The sequence below is a fragment of the Ahaetulla prasina genome, chromosome 12 (genome assembly GCF_028640845.1).
Source record: "Ahaetulla prasina isolate Xishuangbanna chromosome 12, ASM2864084v1, whole genome shotgun sequence".
Classification (NCBI taxonomy): Eukaryota; Metazoa; Chordata; class Lepidosauria; order Squamata; family Colubridae; genus Ahaetulla; species Ahaetulla prasina.
In genome coordinates this window covers 19,974,005-19,987,549 of record NC_080550.1, presented here as the reverse complement: position 1 = coordinate 19,987,549, position 13,545 = coordinate 19,974,005, and the positions used below count along the sequence as shown (strand labels likewise).

At 44.5% G+C, this 13,545-nt stretch overlaps 1 protein-coding gene across 1 annotated transcript in view; it reads left to right on the top strand.

Annotated features, from left to right (window-relative positions):
* Nucleotides 1-13,545, top strand: part of MAF (MAF bZIP transcription factor) — a 314,165-nt gene that overhangs the window by 2,475 nt on the left and 298,145 nt on the right. The window lies entirely within an intron of this gene.

Sequence of the window (13,545 nt, the reverse complement as noted above, 5' to 3'; positions counted from 1 at the left end):
GGCACGCGCGCACACAAACACACGCACACACGGGCGAGTAAGCACGTGCGCAAAAGTTCCTTAAGGCTGGAAGAGGGAGGAGGGGGGGGAAGTTGGTCTCCGTGTTAATTATTGTTAACTTGGGCCGTCCAAATAATACCTGCTATGCACATGCCACCAGTACCACCGTATTCTGTTTAAAAGAATAAAGGCAACTTTTGGTGGGACTGTTTAAGGTGGGCTGACTCAGATGGTCAATCTTACAAGATCCTGACCTTTCTCTCCCTTTCCAGCCTTTAGCTTGTTTGTGTGTGTGTGTGAGTGAGTGTGCCTGCAACCCAACTTCCATCAACTCATCTGAAGTTTGCTCAGACTTTTTTTTTTAAGAAAAACCTGCTCTGTCCAAAATACAAAACACCAATTTTGTCACCCTGAATTTTTCCTGTGGGGTATGAACTTTAGATATAGATAGGTGCATATTGATATGTCTGTATTCATAGACCCGCGTGAATGCAGACATATTTCGAGGACATTTTACTGAACTATTTAAAAGTTTTAGACTTCAAATTTGCCGAATTTTCATCTGTTGTTGAACTAAACCTAGAGAATATCAACCTGCCCAAATGGAGCCTTGATCAACTTCTCATGTGTTCATGGTGTGTGATCTTTGGCCTTAAGCTGCCAAACAGTCAACTGCTTTTAGTAACCCATCCTCATCTCATGCATTATTACGCTTACTAGTTTGTCTTGCATCAATTAACTGTATAAATATTTCAAAAGACTATGGGGAAGAAAAAAAAGACATTATATTGATAAATGCCCTGCATGCTGGACATGTACCGATTTTTTTTTTCCTTTTGCTTGGATATGGACTTTGGAGATATATATAATGGCATGTCATTCATTCTTTAAGTTGTATTTCTTCACCACTTTTTTGAACTGAAAGCAAAAAAGTGCAACTTTTTTTGAGTCTTCCTTACCCATTCAAGTTTGCATCTGTTCTGGAAACTGCTTTGAGTGGCTCCCCCTCTCAAACTTCAGACTTCTTTTTAATGAATTGGAAAAAAACAACCCACCTCTTCTCGCCCTCTCGTATGTAAAACAAAAACAGCAGAGTGGATTGTGATTACAGTATTACAGGAAAACAAGAACTTTGGAAAGAAGTTTTAAAACTTACGCTTAAAAAAATTGCTGCAATCTGTTGGATTTTTTTACATGATATTGTTGCTTAAAGCAGTCTAAAATTTATTTTGGAATGATCTACCCCCACCCTTTTTTTGTTTGTTCCTTTTTGCATTTGGTCATTGTCAAACGTGCAATGCTATGGGATCCTGGTATATATAATTTAATTCAAGCTTTTATTGTCTGTTAGTTCAGTTCAAAATGTACGCAACAGATAAAGGAATGTTATAGATAATTTGAAAAAAAAAGTTAGGTCTGTTTAGAAGTAGGTCTCTCTTTTTTTAAATGGTGCACTAAATTGTTCACTTGTGATGTTAAAAGGAGTAGAATATAAAGTGGGACTTTTTTTAAAAAAAAAGTAGCTTATGCAGCATGTGATTGCAACTTAACTATAAGTTGGGTATGTGTAGATCTTGCTATGCCACCAACTGTATTTGGAAACCAAAGTATTAAAAGGGGAGTATCCCCGTTTATATTAATAGGGTTATTTTGTGTTCAAAATGTAACATTGGGGTTTTTTGGGGGGGGGATTTAAATATTAGGGACTGAATTGCACTAAGATATAACCTGAAGCAAAATATAAACCATTGCAAACTTGTCTAGGATGCTAATACCATTTACAAAGATGGCATTACTGCTCAGTTTTTTAAATAATGCAGATTTTTTTACAGTTGTATTGTGGTGCAGAACTGGATTTTCTGTAACTTCACAAATTCACAAAGTTTTAAAGGCATTAATCAGCAAATTTTATTGTCAGGGACTGATACTCCTGTCTTTTAAAAAAAATGGAAAGTAAATACCACAATAAATATAAAAAAATCTTGTCAGTTATTTTTCCCTTTGACATATTTTGCTGTGCAAAATTGTTTTATATCTTAAGTTACCAACTAATCATGTGTGATGTTCCTTATGTGTTTTCCTTTCATTTTTCAACTCTGTGGTTATATCAAAAAGGAGGAATATTCTACTATAATAAACTGCATTTTTGATTCTGTACTGAGTTTCATTAGTTAAAGCTTTGAAGTATCAATTTAATCTTAGTATCTGAGGGGGGCATAGAAGTTTAGATAAATTAATCTGAGCAGATAATTTAAATTTGTGTGTGTGAGCTGAGAATTGACAAGGTAAAATATAACTGCTCTCAAAAAAAAAACACCCCAGCCCATTTCATTTTCTTCTAGGCAGATGAAAAAGAAAGACACTTTAACTTGTCAGTGTTAACTCTTCCAAGTTTTAAATAATTATTTTAAAAATAATTATTTTAAAGGGGTCCTATGAGTTTCTTGCTAACTGTTATTTCAATAATAACAACAACAATTAAGAATAGCTCATTCAAACAAAACAAGCCCCCTTCACTCCCCCAAAATAGTTCAGCTGCTTTTTGGAGGAAATAAAGAATTTTGCAGCCAAGGACATTATGTCAAATATGTGGGCATATCGTAAGAGTTACTACTATAATTGACTTGTTTTACATTGAAGCTACAGGGGCTGACGATTAAAGCTGTGACTAGTATTCAAAGAATCATGAAACAAATTCAGTGACTCTCAAATCTGTGAAGAGAGAATCACAATTTCCCTTACATAATCACACACACACACACACACAGAGCAAGCCCCTTTGAAACAGGTTGCTATTCTGTCCTCCTTCCTTAAATCCCTAACTTGCAGCAAGGTAAAGCCTGTGAAGGCTGCCTGTTTAAAATGTCAAAAATCCCACCAGACTGGCATAGGCTGACCTTTCTTAATTTTAGCTTTAGCTGTTTCAGTTCCATTTTTATTTTTTTTTGTTACGAAAAACAATACTTTTACAAAAGTATTCTCATTTATGTATGGGACGTTCTGCTTACCAGATTTTGTCTCATCTATTTTTTTTTCCTCAGAGGGAGATTTAAAAAAAAAAAAAGCAGTGCCTGTATATAATATTTTTTTAAAAGACACAAACTCTTACTTTCAAGGAGAAGATGAACCGATTGGGACTACCTGTCTCTTTCCTTTGCTTTTGTAATTTTTGTTTTCATCTATGAAATGATTAAAGCTTATAACTTGACTATAATACCGTTTTATACAGGGAGAGAAGTAAATTCCCTTTCTAGATCTCCTAAGAAATGGGGGGGGAGAGAGAAAAGAAAGAGGAGAGAGAGAGAGAGAGAGAGAGAGAAAACAAATTTCTTCTAAGGTGTAGTTTTAGGTCTTTAACGTCCAACTAATGAAAAGCTGGCAGGTCCCCCCCCCCAAAAAAAACACCACCCACTCCAAACCTTGTTTTAAATTCACAGCTCAATTTCTAGAGGTACCAAGATGCTGCTCTTAAGGCTGTCAAAGCCGCAAGGTCAAAGGTCATTAAGCTTTGAAACAAAGCAACCAGTCTGGTACAAAGTGGGGAGGGGGACACAAACGCATCTCGTTTCTCATTATTTTTGCTTTGGCTTTAGCTCTGCCTGCACCGGAAACTTAGGTTGCAGTCAATCCAGCTGGAAAAAAATAAATAAATCCAGTAGCTAGCCCTCTTTTAGCTCTACTCCATGTTGGTGAGATTGGGAGGCAAGAAAGGGATCGTAGAGGTACAGAGGGCTACATTCTTCCTGCTTGGTAATTGACATGTCCTTTAGAACTTGACCTTCCAATAATTCAGGCATAGCTCCCTTTCAGCCTTCCCTTCCAGACAGGTTAATATGTAATCAATGAGTAAAACCGCCTGCCATTGGCCTATCAGAAAATGATTGTCTCCTATAAAGATAGTAGGGCTTTCTCCCTCCCTGCATCTCCCTTCCTCTTTCATAAGTTTACACTTTTCCAAAATTGCACTGGGCTTTGCTTAGCAAGGTTGCTGCTCGCTCTGGGTTTTTCTGTTTTTCTTTCCCACACACACACACACACCATGACCCAGGATGAGCAAGCAGAGAAATGAACCTCTCCCTGCTCTGCATTAAAGCCCAGCCTTTGCAAAGATTCACTTTGCATAAAGACGCGGTAAATATGCAAAGGTTTCCTTTCCCCTTCCAGAAACTGTGTCTAGTATCATGCAAAGAAAGAAAGAGCCCAGTGTGTCTGCAAGAAAACCGTGCCCAGCTTTGTTTTGGTGAACATATCATAGGAAGCGGCTTCTGAATATCAAGCTTGCCTCGGGGGCGTATATTCCATTTTTATTTTTTTAGCTGCCAGGCTCCCAAAATGACCAAAAGAAATCCGGCAAGCAAATAGAAAGTGTGCTTGTCATTTGGCCTTGAAGGAAACAACCTTGAGCGCAGCAGGGCAAAGTTTTCAAGGAGGGGAGAAAAGAAGGAAGACTCTTGCTCGGTTCCTTCCTCTCACAAGGAGAAGAGAGAATCTAAAGACAGATTTGTAAATTGGACAGCTTGGTTCCTATTTCTAAACTAGGGGAGGTTTTAGATTCTGCTGATTCTGTGGCACCAGGGGGATTTAGATTTGGGCTGGCAGGATAAGGCCGCTGGCACAAAAGCGTAACCCAAAACTCTGCAGGTCCCTCAAGACAGCGAAGGGGGAGAATTATGATGGGGAAGGTCATGAAAATGTGCCCTAGCCCTTCCCCAGTTCATGCTGCTTTGCCAGGAATCCAGACGCTGAAAAATCAACTCAGTTTTGATGCTGTTTTGTTACTAGTACCATCCTCTCCCTGCATGGAACAGTGACCCCCCCCCAACACCCATTTTTCTCCTCCAGTGCCTTGCACATCTCCCTGGCCAGAAGGCCTCATTCCAGCCTGATCCCTTGCAAGCTAGTTCAGCAGTCGTGTCTTCTCCAAGTTCCAGAAACAAAACTCAGAAATGCAAATTGCCACCTCACTGAATTAATCTCTCTGCTTTGCCCTTATCGAAGGCCTTTTTTTTTGCTAACCACATCCTGCACCATGCATGGTGTTTTTTTTTATGACTTGGGTGCGTGCACACATACACACACACACACAGGCATGTGCCTTGTTCTACGGGCCTGGCCCTATGGCTGAACTGGAGAACGATCCACCCACCCATCCTTGACTGGGCAGGCAAAGGGCCTGGCGTGAAATTGACCATCCCGGGGGTTCCTTTGCTCCTCTTCCCAATCTCAGCAGCTGACACTCTTCCAAGACACCGGTTTTACTGGAGGCTGCTTTGCTGTTTCTTTAGAAAAGGGCTACCAGAAAACTAAGGATGAGTTCAGCCTGCCAATGGGGAAGGAAAGCACAGCATCCAAATTTGTGTCTCCTCCTGTATTATAATAAATATGTATAGTGAGTGTGTGTATGTATATACATATACACACATATGTATGTACACACACACACACACACACACACATACATACATATATACAAATATGAATAACAGACCAATTCTTCTTGGCTGCAATCCTCTGGTTTTCAAACATTGGAGGGAATTTTTTCTGAATCAATGGGTATTCAGTTTGGGGGTACAGGAAAGCTTCTTCCTCTTTGTCCTCTTCCCATCTGAACCATCTAGGGTGCTCCTAGGCATTATTACTCAGAAGTAAGCTACACAGCAACCAATGCTGGTTTTCGTAAGGTAGAGGGAGAGAGGAGAAAGAGAGAAGGAGGAGGAAGTGCACTTGGACCTCTCCTTAGTTGGACCTCTCCAGAATGTTATCCTTGCTTATTAACTTTTATTTTTTATAACTATGTGTTACAAAATAAGGACCGTATCCGCATCTTGGCATCTTGTTGTAGAGGAAGTATTCATCCTCTTTTCCCAGCATTCTTTACTTTGTCTCCAACTCTTCCTGGCTTCATTTATAACTGTGGGACAGACTTCTAATTCCATCTCCTCCCAGTTCACCATTTCTTCTCTGCTTCTTTAAGGCCCCTTCACCAGCTTCCTTGGGACTTGCCCAACCCCCCTTTCCCCTGCTTCTTCCTTTTACATACCCAAGTATTAGCCTTAGTGTGCAAGAACTGGGGACTTTGCTTGTCTTCCAATACCCTTTTTATCAGATCTAGCCCACCGGCCACATTCTCTGGTTGCAGCCAATAGAGCACACAGATAGGATTATGCATAGCATTAGCTCACACCCCTGTTCGTGTAGGAAAGGAAAGAAGGCAAAAGAAAACCTTCATATTTCTCAGTATGGCCTGGGGACAATTAGAAAGTTGCATGAACCTTGCTCAAAGGGTTGGCTTTAATTTGAAAGGGCCATGCTCATTTTTACGCATTTTTTCCCCCCACTAAGGGGAAAGGTTTTTCAAAGTCCACTTTTCTCCCCAAAGCAGAACTGTCTTTGAGAGAATCGGCCACAGGGAGGGAAGAGCTGAACCATCTGGCCTCACCCCTGGTGCGCAAAGAACACCCGTGTGAGCATCCCTCTTCCTCCCAACAAGGAGAAAATAGCTCGGCTAGATCACACCACCGCAGAGGAAGCAGAACTTAACGCGGGGAACTGAACCGGCCCATTCTTGCAACGTTAAGTCCTCCCGCTTCGGGGCACACACTCTGCTTAACTCTTCTGGCTGGACTTTCTCTCCCCCCCCCCGCCCCACGCCCCCGGTGTGGTCAACTCCGAAAGGCAACGTTAAGCAAGCTCCTTAACGCATCGCCTTCATGGTGTTCAGTTTTGACCTTGGGACAGTTCACACCGCTTGGCGCAAGCGTGGCCTGGGGCGCCGCGGGCTTCAAAGTCCGCGTAAGGGTCAGCTTTTATTTGCCTTCCCCTGTTTAGGATCGGAGGATCTCGCTTCCCTTTAATCACACGGACATCCATCCACGCAGGGAGACGCGTAGCCGCGCGTCCTCACCAAAGCGTTTAAGCAAAGCGAGGAGGCGGCGTGTGAATTGTGCATGAGAAAATCGAAGCTCGGGTGTCTGGATGAGCTACGATCCACCGGGCTTTGCCGCCTTTCTGCGTGAAGAAAAAGAGCTGGAAGGTGGGGGGGGGAGGGGAATTCTCCTTCTGTTTATTTATTTATTTAGATTCCTACCACATTTTTCTTCTAGAAATCCAAGAAAGTTCTCCCTTCGGCAGGTTCTTCCCAAGCTGTGGGGCAGGGGTAAATTGGGCAATAGGATGGCTCCACAGTCACTCAAGAAGCTGTGGTGGACCTGAATCTAGGTTTCCCTGGACATTGTCCAACACAAGAATCCTTGCACTTTGAATCAAAAGACCGCGGGTGGTCTTTGCTCATACAGCACTTTGAACCCCAAACCACCCGCGCGCATTTTAGTCCATCCGGTTGGACAGAACTAGACCTTGCGGTCTAGTTTATGCTCCTGCGTGGTTTATGAAGCCTTACAGCTGCGTTTGGCACGGAGTTCCCGTTCCTTAATGCACCTTCACCCGAAAAGCAGCCGCGTTCCGAAGCGGACCATCACTCCCCCCCACCCATACGCACACCTCCTTTTTCCAGAACACGCAGGGTTGACCTAAATGTGATCCGAATCCTAGTTAGGACACTGATTATTGACTCTTCAGGCACGATTCACGTTCACACGAGATGCTTAGCCTAAACAAACGATCCGCGTGAGAACTTCGGCGCTCTTTTGGAACCGGACCTTTGATTCGAGGCGGGGGGGGGGAACATCCCAGCTTCCTATTTATCGGAACCTCATTTCTAACTTGGAATTAACACTTTCCCGTCTTCCGTTCGCTTTTGTGTGAGGGGAGGGGGAGAAACGCTTTTTTTTTTTTTTTACATCTCGTGCCCTCTTCTGCCAAAAGTCGAATTTATGTGCGGGCATCAGACTTTCGGCTCTTACAGCCGGCTCGCAAATGTCCAACACCGGGGGCCTGCGCTTAATAGCGCGCAAAGTCGACGGGCGCAGCGGATGGCGGGGGAGGGGGAGGTGTGAAATTCCGCTGTATTTGCTCGCAGGTCGATTCCGACGCCATAACGTCCGATCCAACGTTAATAGGCTCAGGGGCAAAGTAAAGGAGGTGCAGGACGCGTGCAGCATCCCAGCCTCTGTGACCGGCTCCAATTCCGTTTCTCCCTCAGTTCAGGTTAAAAATTGGGAGTCCATATATTTGCATTCATTTTTTTTCCGGCCAAAGAGGTTTTTTTGGGGGGGGGGCGCGGTTGAGAGGGGATTAGGCTGATCACTAAGCAAGCGCCGAGACGGGCTAGGCTTGGCCCTCGGAGCGTTGGCCGGTAGGGCGAGTTCGCCTTCCGAGCTTCTGTGAGTTCGACCCGGACTTCCTTTTCCCTGTGTAGAAAAAGGGGCGTTTAATGCGAGGATCGCAGCCTCGCAACGCAGACACAATTATATTATACGGGTTGCTCCGCCAGCAACTTTCACTAGAACTAACCCGATTTCAAAGATCTGGCTGGCGTGGAACGGTGCCTAGGATTGATTGGGCATCTTCTTAGCCATGAGGAAGGTTGCATAGGATCGGTTGGCGCACCTACGTTCAGGCTGACCCATCCTCACTCCCCAGGGCCATCTGTAATTCAAAATGGAGCAACGGGTTAACTTCGCTCGGAGCTGAATATTTCTCCACTTATCTCACATAATAAATTTCAGCTTAGTTTATTTCCCGGGAATTAAGTCTTCCTGGCTGAAGCGAGGCTTGCTTCTAAAGGAAGCGCATTGACCTAATCTCATGGGCCAATGCGGGGAAAGTTACTTTCAAGAGAATGCCCACAAAGATTCGGCCAAAACTTCTGGACTTCAGGATCTTTTCACATCAAATAAGATGTCCTGCCGTCTCAAGAATTACACGGTAATTCTCAGTCAAGTCACACTAAGCGTAAAGGGCCTGATCCGAAGCCTATTGGAAAGCTCAATGAAAGTTGAGTTGTCTGAAATGGTGTAGGGTTTCCTGCCTGGGCAGGGGGTTGGACTAGAAGGCCAACTCTGTTATTATGTTAAGTTGCTTTACAACAGGTGCGTTCAGGATTGGAATGCAGCGTCCGGGACAAGCGCTGGGCTGCGAGAGAAGCGCGTTCTGGTTTTAACACCAGAAACCCGCAGTCTCATCTTATAAGGTTTATTCGCCTTTTTCTGGGTCCTCAGCAACCAGACTTCTCCAGCTCCAGATGTTTGAAAGTTTTAGGCCTGCCTGCCAACATGCGTACAAGCTCCGGACTCGGAGCCCAGCTGCGAATCCTGAAGGTAAAAATTGGGGACGCGCAGAGCAGCAACGGCCTGGAAAAAGGGGGCAAGGCGCCTCTCTCGGCCGTCAAGTTTTGCTTGAAAAGAGACAAAGCGCCTTTGTGTTTTGTTTTTTCTCCGTCGCTGAGCGTGTTTATGCACACATACGTATGTAGTTAAGGCGTGCCTTCCCTTCAGCTGACATTTTTAAAGAGCGAGAAAGTGAAATGGCATTAAACGTTGGTGTCAGATTTTCCATCCAGATTTTTTTCATGGCGAAATTTCACCTCCCCGGCAGAATACGAACAAGGCAAAATTTGATCCCCCTTGACGACCCCCCCCCCATGGCTAAATAGAAATGTCTGATTTGAGAAAAGGCAAATTTTCCTCCTTGGGTGGGATCCTTATCCCAGATGAAAGGACAAAAATTAACTGATGACCATATTTAAAAAAATATTCCACATATCCTACGCATGATTTGCTCGCTTCTCCCAGGGTGATTTGAATTGGATCAGGGAGGATCTTCCTCGGAGGCGGCAAAGCCGAGAGAAGAAAAACGTACAAAATATCCAAATTGTCTACTTTTCGCCTGACGCTCTCAGGAACCAGTTTGAGCGCCAGGCAATAAAACTCTAACGGGGGCGGGTGTCGTCCTAAATTAGAGCTCGCCAAACGGCTCTTCTGCAGGGGTTTAGGAATGCCACTCCCAAAGTTTCCAGCCAGCAAGGTGGTTTTTTTTTCCCCGTGGTAAGGATGCTGGTACCTGTAGTACAGGACATTTGGAGAATATCCGGGGTTTGGAAAGGCCGAACTAAGAAGTTCCTAAAAGAGGCAAGATCAGGTCCTCTCTCCTAAAAAACCCCCGAGAGATAAAGGACCCCAATCTTTAACCAAAGCAAAGCGCGACTTCAGGATTGCGTTTCGCTTCTGCTTTTGGCCAGAGGAGGGTCCAAAACAACCCACAGAAGGACCTCGCCCTGCCCAGAAGTACCCCTTCCCCATCCGCTTCTCTGCGGTCTGCACTCAATGGAATGGGTCGAGTCTGGCTGCATGCCGCCCCCACCCTCATTTCCGACTCTTTAGCCGCCATGCCCTTGCTAATCTTTTGGGAGACGCCAGGGATGCTCCCGGTAAGCAGGCGGGCGCGAGAAAGGATGGTTGCAAGGAAGGCTGGTGTGTGCGTGTATTGCAAAGGGCGGGTCTCAGCGGCTCCTTCTTTGCAAGACCCGCCAAGCGCAAAGTAGCCGCCCGCATGGCAGCCCCCCGAGTTAGCCTGAGGTAGTCTATAGCTCCCCTTGAAAGTTTGTTGAATTCAGGAAACCGCGGTAAACCCGGAATGGCCACGCGGCCCCGGAGTTCCGCGAAAAAGCAGGAGTTAAACTTGGAGACCGACTCGCTTATCCGCAGCGTAGTTCTGGACGGTGGGGAGGGCGCGGGTTGAACCAGATTCAGTGCGTTTCCACCCACCGTGTCGGGCTTGCCTAGAAACATTCACTTCACACACACACACACACACACACACACACACACACACACACACACACACACTGCACGCACGCACCCCAACCGCGCGATTAAAATTGTTTTGAGGCTGCAGAAGAGAGTTGAACTGCCGGGAATAAATCAAATACTTTATAGTACGAAAGCAATTTCGTGAAACTTTTGTCCCTGTCAGACCCTTAAGAGGCTGGAAAGAGTTGGGATATTCTTTGGAACAAGACCCATACAGCCTGTGTGTGTGTGTGTGTTGTGTGTGTGTTTTATTTGCTTAGGGATGTTTGTACTCCGATAAAGAGGTTGTTGACCTGAATGACCAGGATGAGTAAGAATCTCCATAGACCAAGAGACTAACAGATGTACATTTCTGGTGTAGTTTGTTTCCTCTGTACCCGATTCTTAACATCTTTGTAAAAAGCAAATGTGTTGTTGCTCTTCGTTTCCCTTTTTTTACACCCCTCAAAATGAGTTTTGATGGGTGTGAATTAGTATAAATAAACTTAAATGAGTGGCAGGGGAATAATCTCAGTCACTGTTCACCCTCAGTGCTAAACTGTGTTTCTGTAATGCTCCCTTTTTGATTCAGCCCCCAGCAGGTTAGGTTCACTACAACTTCCTGCACTACTAAGGCTGGCCTTTGGTTACCAAGTCAAATAGAAACAAGCAAAGCACATGAAGGTTTCTGGGCGATATAGAAGACAGTGAATTATATTTTAGAAAGAGAGAGAGAGAGCTATTCTAATCCCCACTGAGCCCAGAAATTTAACTGCATTGTTCTTAAGTTAGTTTCCACAATTCAGGGAGCTAAACCAATCAGCTTTCCAACACAACTGATAGTTGTGGTGAATTTTTTTTTTTTTAAAAAAAGAGGAAACAGAATTGTGCATCCCTTTTGAAGCTCTGTTGAGTAGATTCCTCCCAATAGTAACAAAGCCTTTTTAAGTCAGGCTCAGCTCTTTCGGACTATTCAGTTTTTGTAGGAACAGTATAAGGGCTTTGTCCTTATGCTTTCTGGAAAGCTTTTCCAACTGCCTAGCCTAGCCTAGAAATCCGAAGATTCCATGGAGTGCTAACCAGGAAAAGCCTGGGTTAAAGGTAAAAGTAAAGAATCCCCTTGCACATACATGCTAGTTGTTCCCGACTCTAGGGGGCAGTGCTCATCTCTGTTTCAAAGCCGAAGAGCCAGCGCTGTCCGAAAATGTCTCCGTGGTCATGTGGCCAGCATGACTCAACGCCAAAGGCGCACGGAACGCTGTTACCTTCCCACCAAAGGTGGTCCCTATTTTTCTACTTGCATTTTTTATGTGCTTTCGAACTGCTAGGTTGGCAGAAGCTGGGATAGGGAACGGGAGCTCACCCCGTTAGGCAGCACTAGGGATTCGAACCGCTGAACTGCCAACCTTTCGATCGACAAGCTCAGAGTCTTAGCCACTGAGCCACCGCATCCCATAAAGCCTGGTTAACACTTGTCAACTAAGGTCTCCTTTACCCAGCTACTGTAGTAATCAGCAAAAGGAAACCAGTTAGTAGAGGAACTATATATATGTGTGTGTGTGTGTGTGTGTTTTCGTAGGTTTTCACGGGTATATATATGCAGATTTTGGTATGTTCGGGTCTTTTCCCGTGTAAGATTGGAAGTATTTAGGCAACGTTTCGATGAGATCTCACTCATCATCTTCAGGCTTTGGCTTTGTTCTTATGTGAGCAAAGTGTTCTTATATATATATGTAGGTCTTTGATTATTCGGGTTTTCTCCCGCGTAAAATGAGAAGTGTCTTGGCGACGTTTCAACGAAGTCTCATTCATCATCTTCAAGCTTCAGTTTCGTGCTTCTAAGCTGAAGCCTGAAGATGACGAATGAGACTTTGTCGAAATGTCGCCAAGACACTTCTAATTTTACGTGGGAGAAAACCCGAATAACCAAAGGCCTACATACAAACACCCGCGAAAACCTCAGAAAACATATATATATATATATATCCCCCAGAATAATGTTGCAGGATCCAATCTGGGTTGGTCACCAGGATCAGAGGTATAGTCTTCTAAGTTTTGGGACTCTGGATCTCATTCTCAGAGAACTTCTTTGTCACTTATGTTTAGAGAGATGTTTGCTGAGAATGGACTCAGGCACAAGTCCATCCAAGAGCTTGGAAGACTAAACCTCTGGTCCAGTGGTGAAATCTAAATTTCTTTCCTACCGGTTCTGTGGGCATGGCTTGGTGGGGGTCATGTGACTGGGTGGGCGTGGCTATGTAACCATGTGACTGGGGGATCAAAAGACAGAAACTCACTAACAATGTCCTGCTGGAGCAGGGTTGGACTAAATGACTTCCAGGTCCCTTCCAGCCCTGGATTATCCTCTGAAGCTGAGTCTAATGCCAGGTTTGTAGCCCTTCCTTCCTCTCCTTTTTCCTTCCTTCCTCTCCTTCCTTCCTTCCTTCCCTCCCTCCCTCCCTCCCTCCCTCCCTCCCTCTTTCTTTCTTCTTTCTTTCTTTCTTTCTTTCTTTCTTTCTTTCTTTCTTTCTTTCTTTCTTTCCTTCCTTCCTTCCTTCCTTCCTTCCTTCCTTCCTTCCTTCCTTCCTTCCTTCTCTCTCTCTCTCTCTCTCTCTCTCAAAAACCCCATCCCCCATTTTTTGCCTAGCAAGCTTCAGCTTTTTTACCTTTTAAAAAATTCATTTAAAAGGTAAAAAAAAAAAGGCTCTGACGATCACGTGGCTCAGCATGGGTGGGTGGGTAGGAGGGATTTTTGCTACCGGTTCTCTGAACCACCCGCTGCCATTGCTACCAGATCGGCTGATCTGGCCCGAAATGGGAGCATTTCACCCCTGCTCTGGTCCTGATGACCAACCTA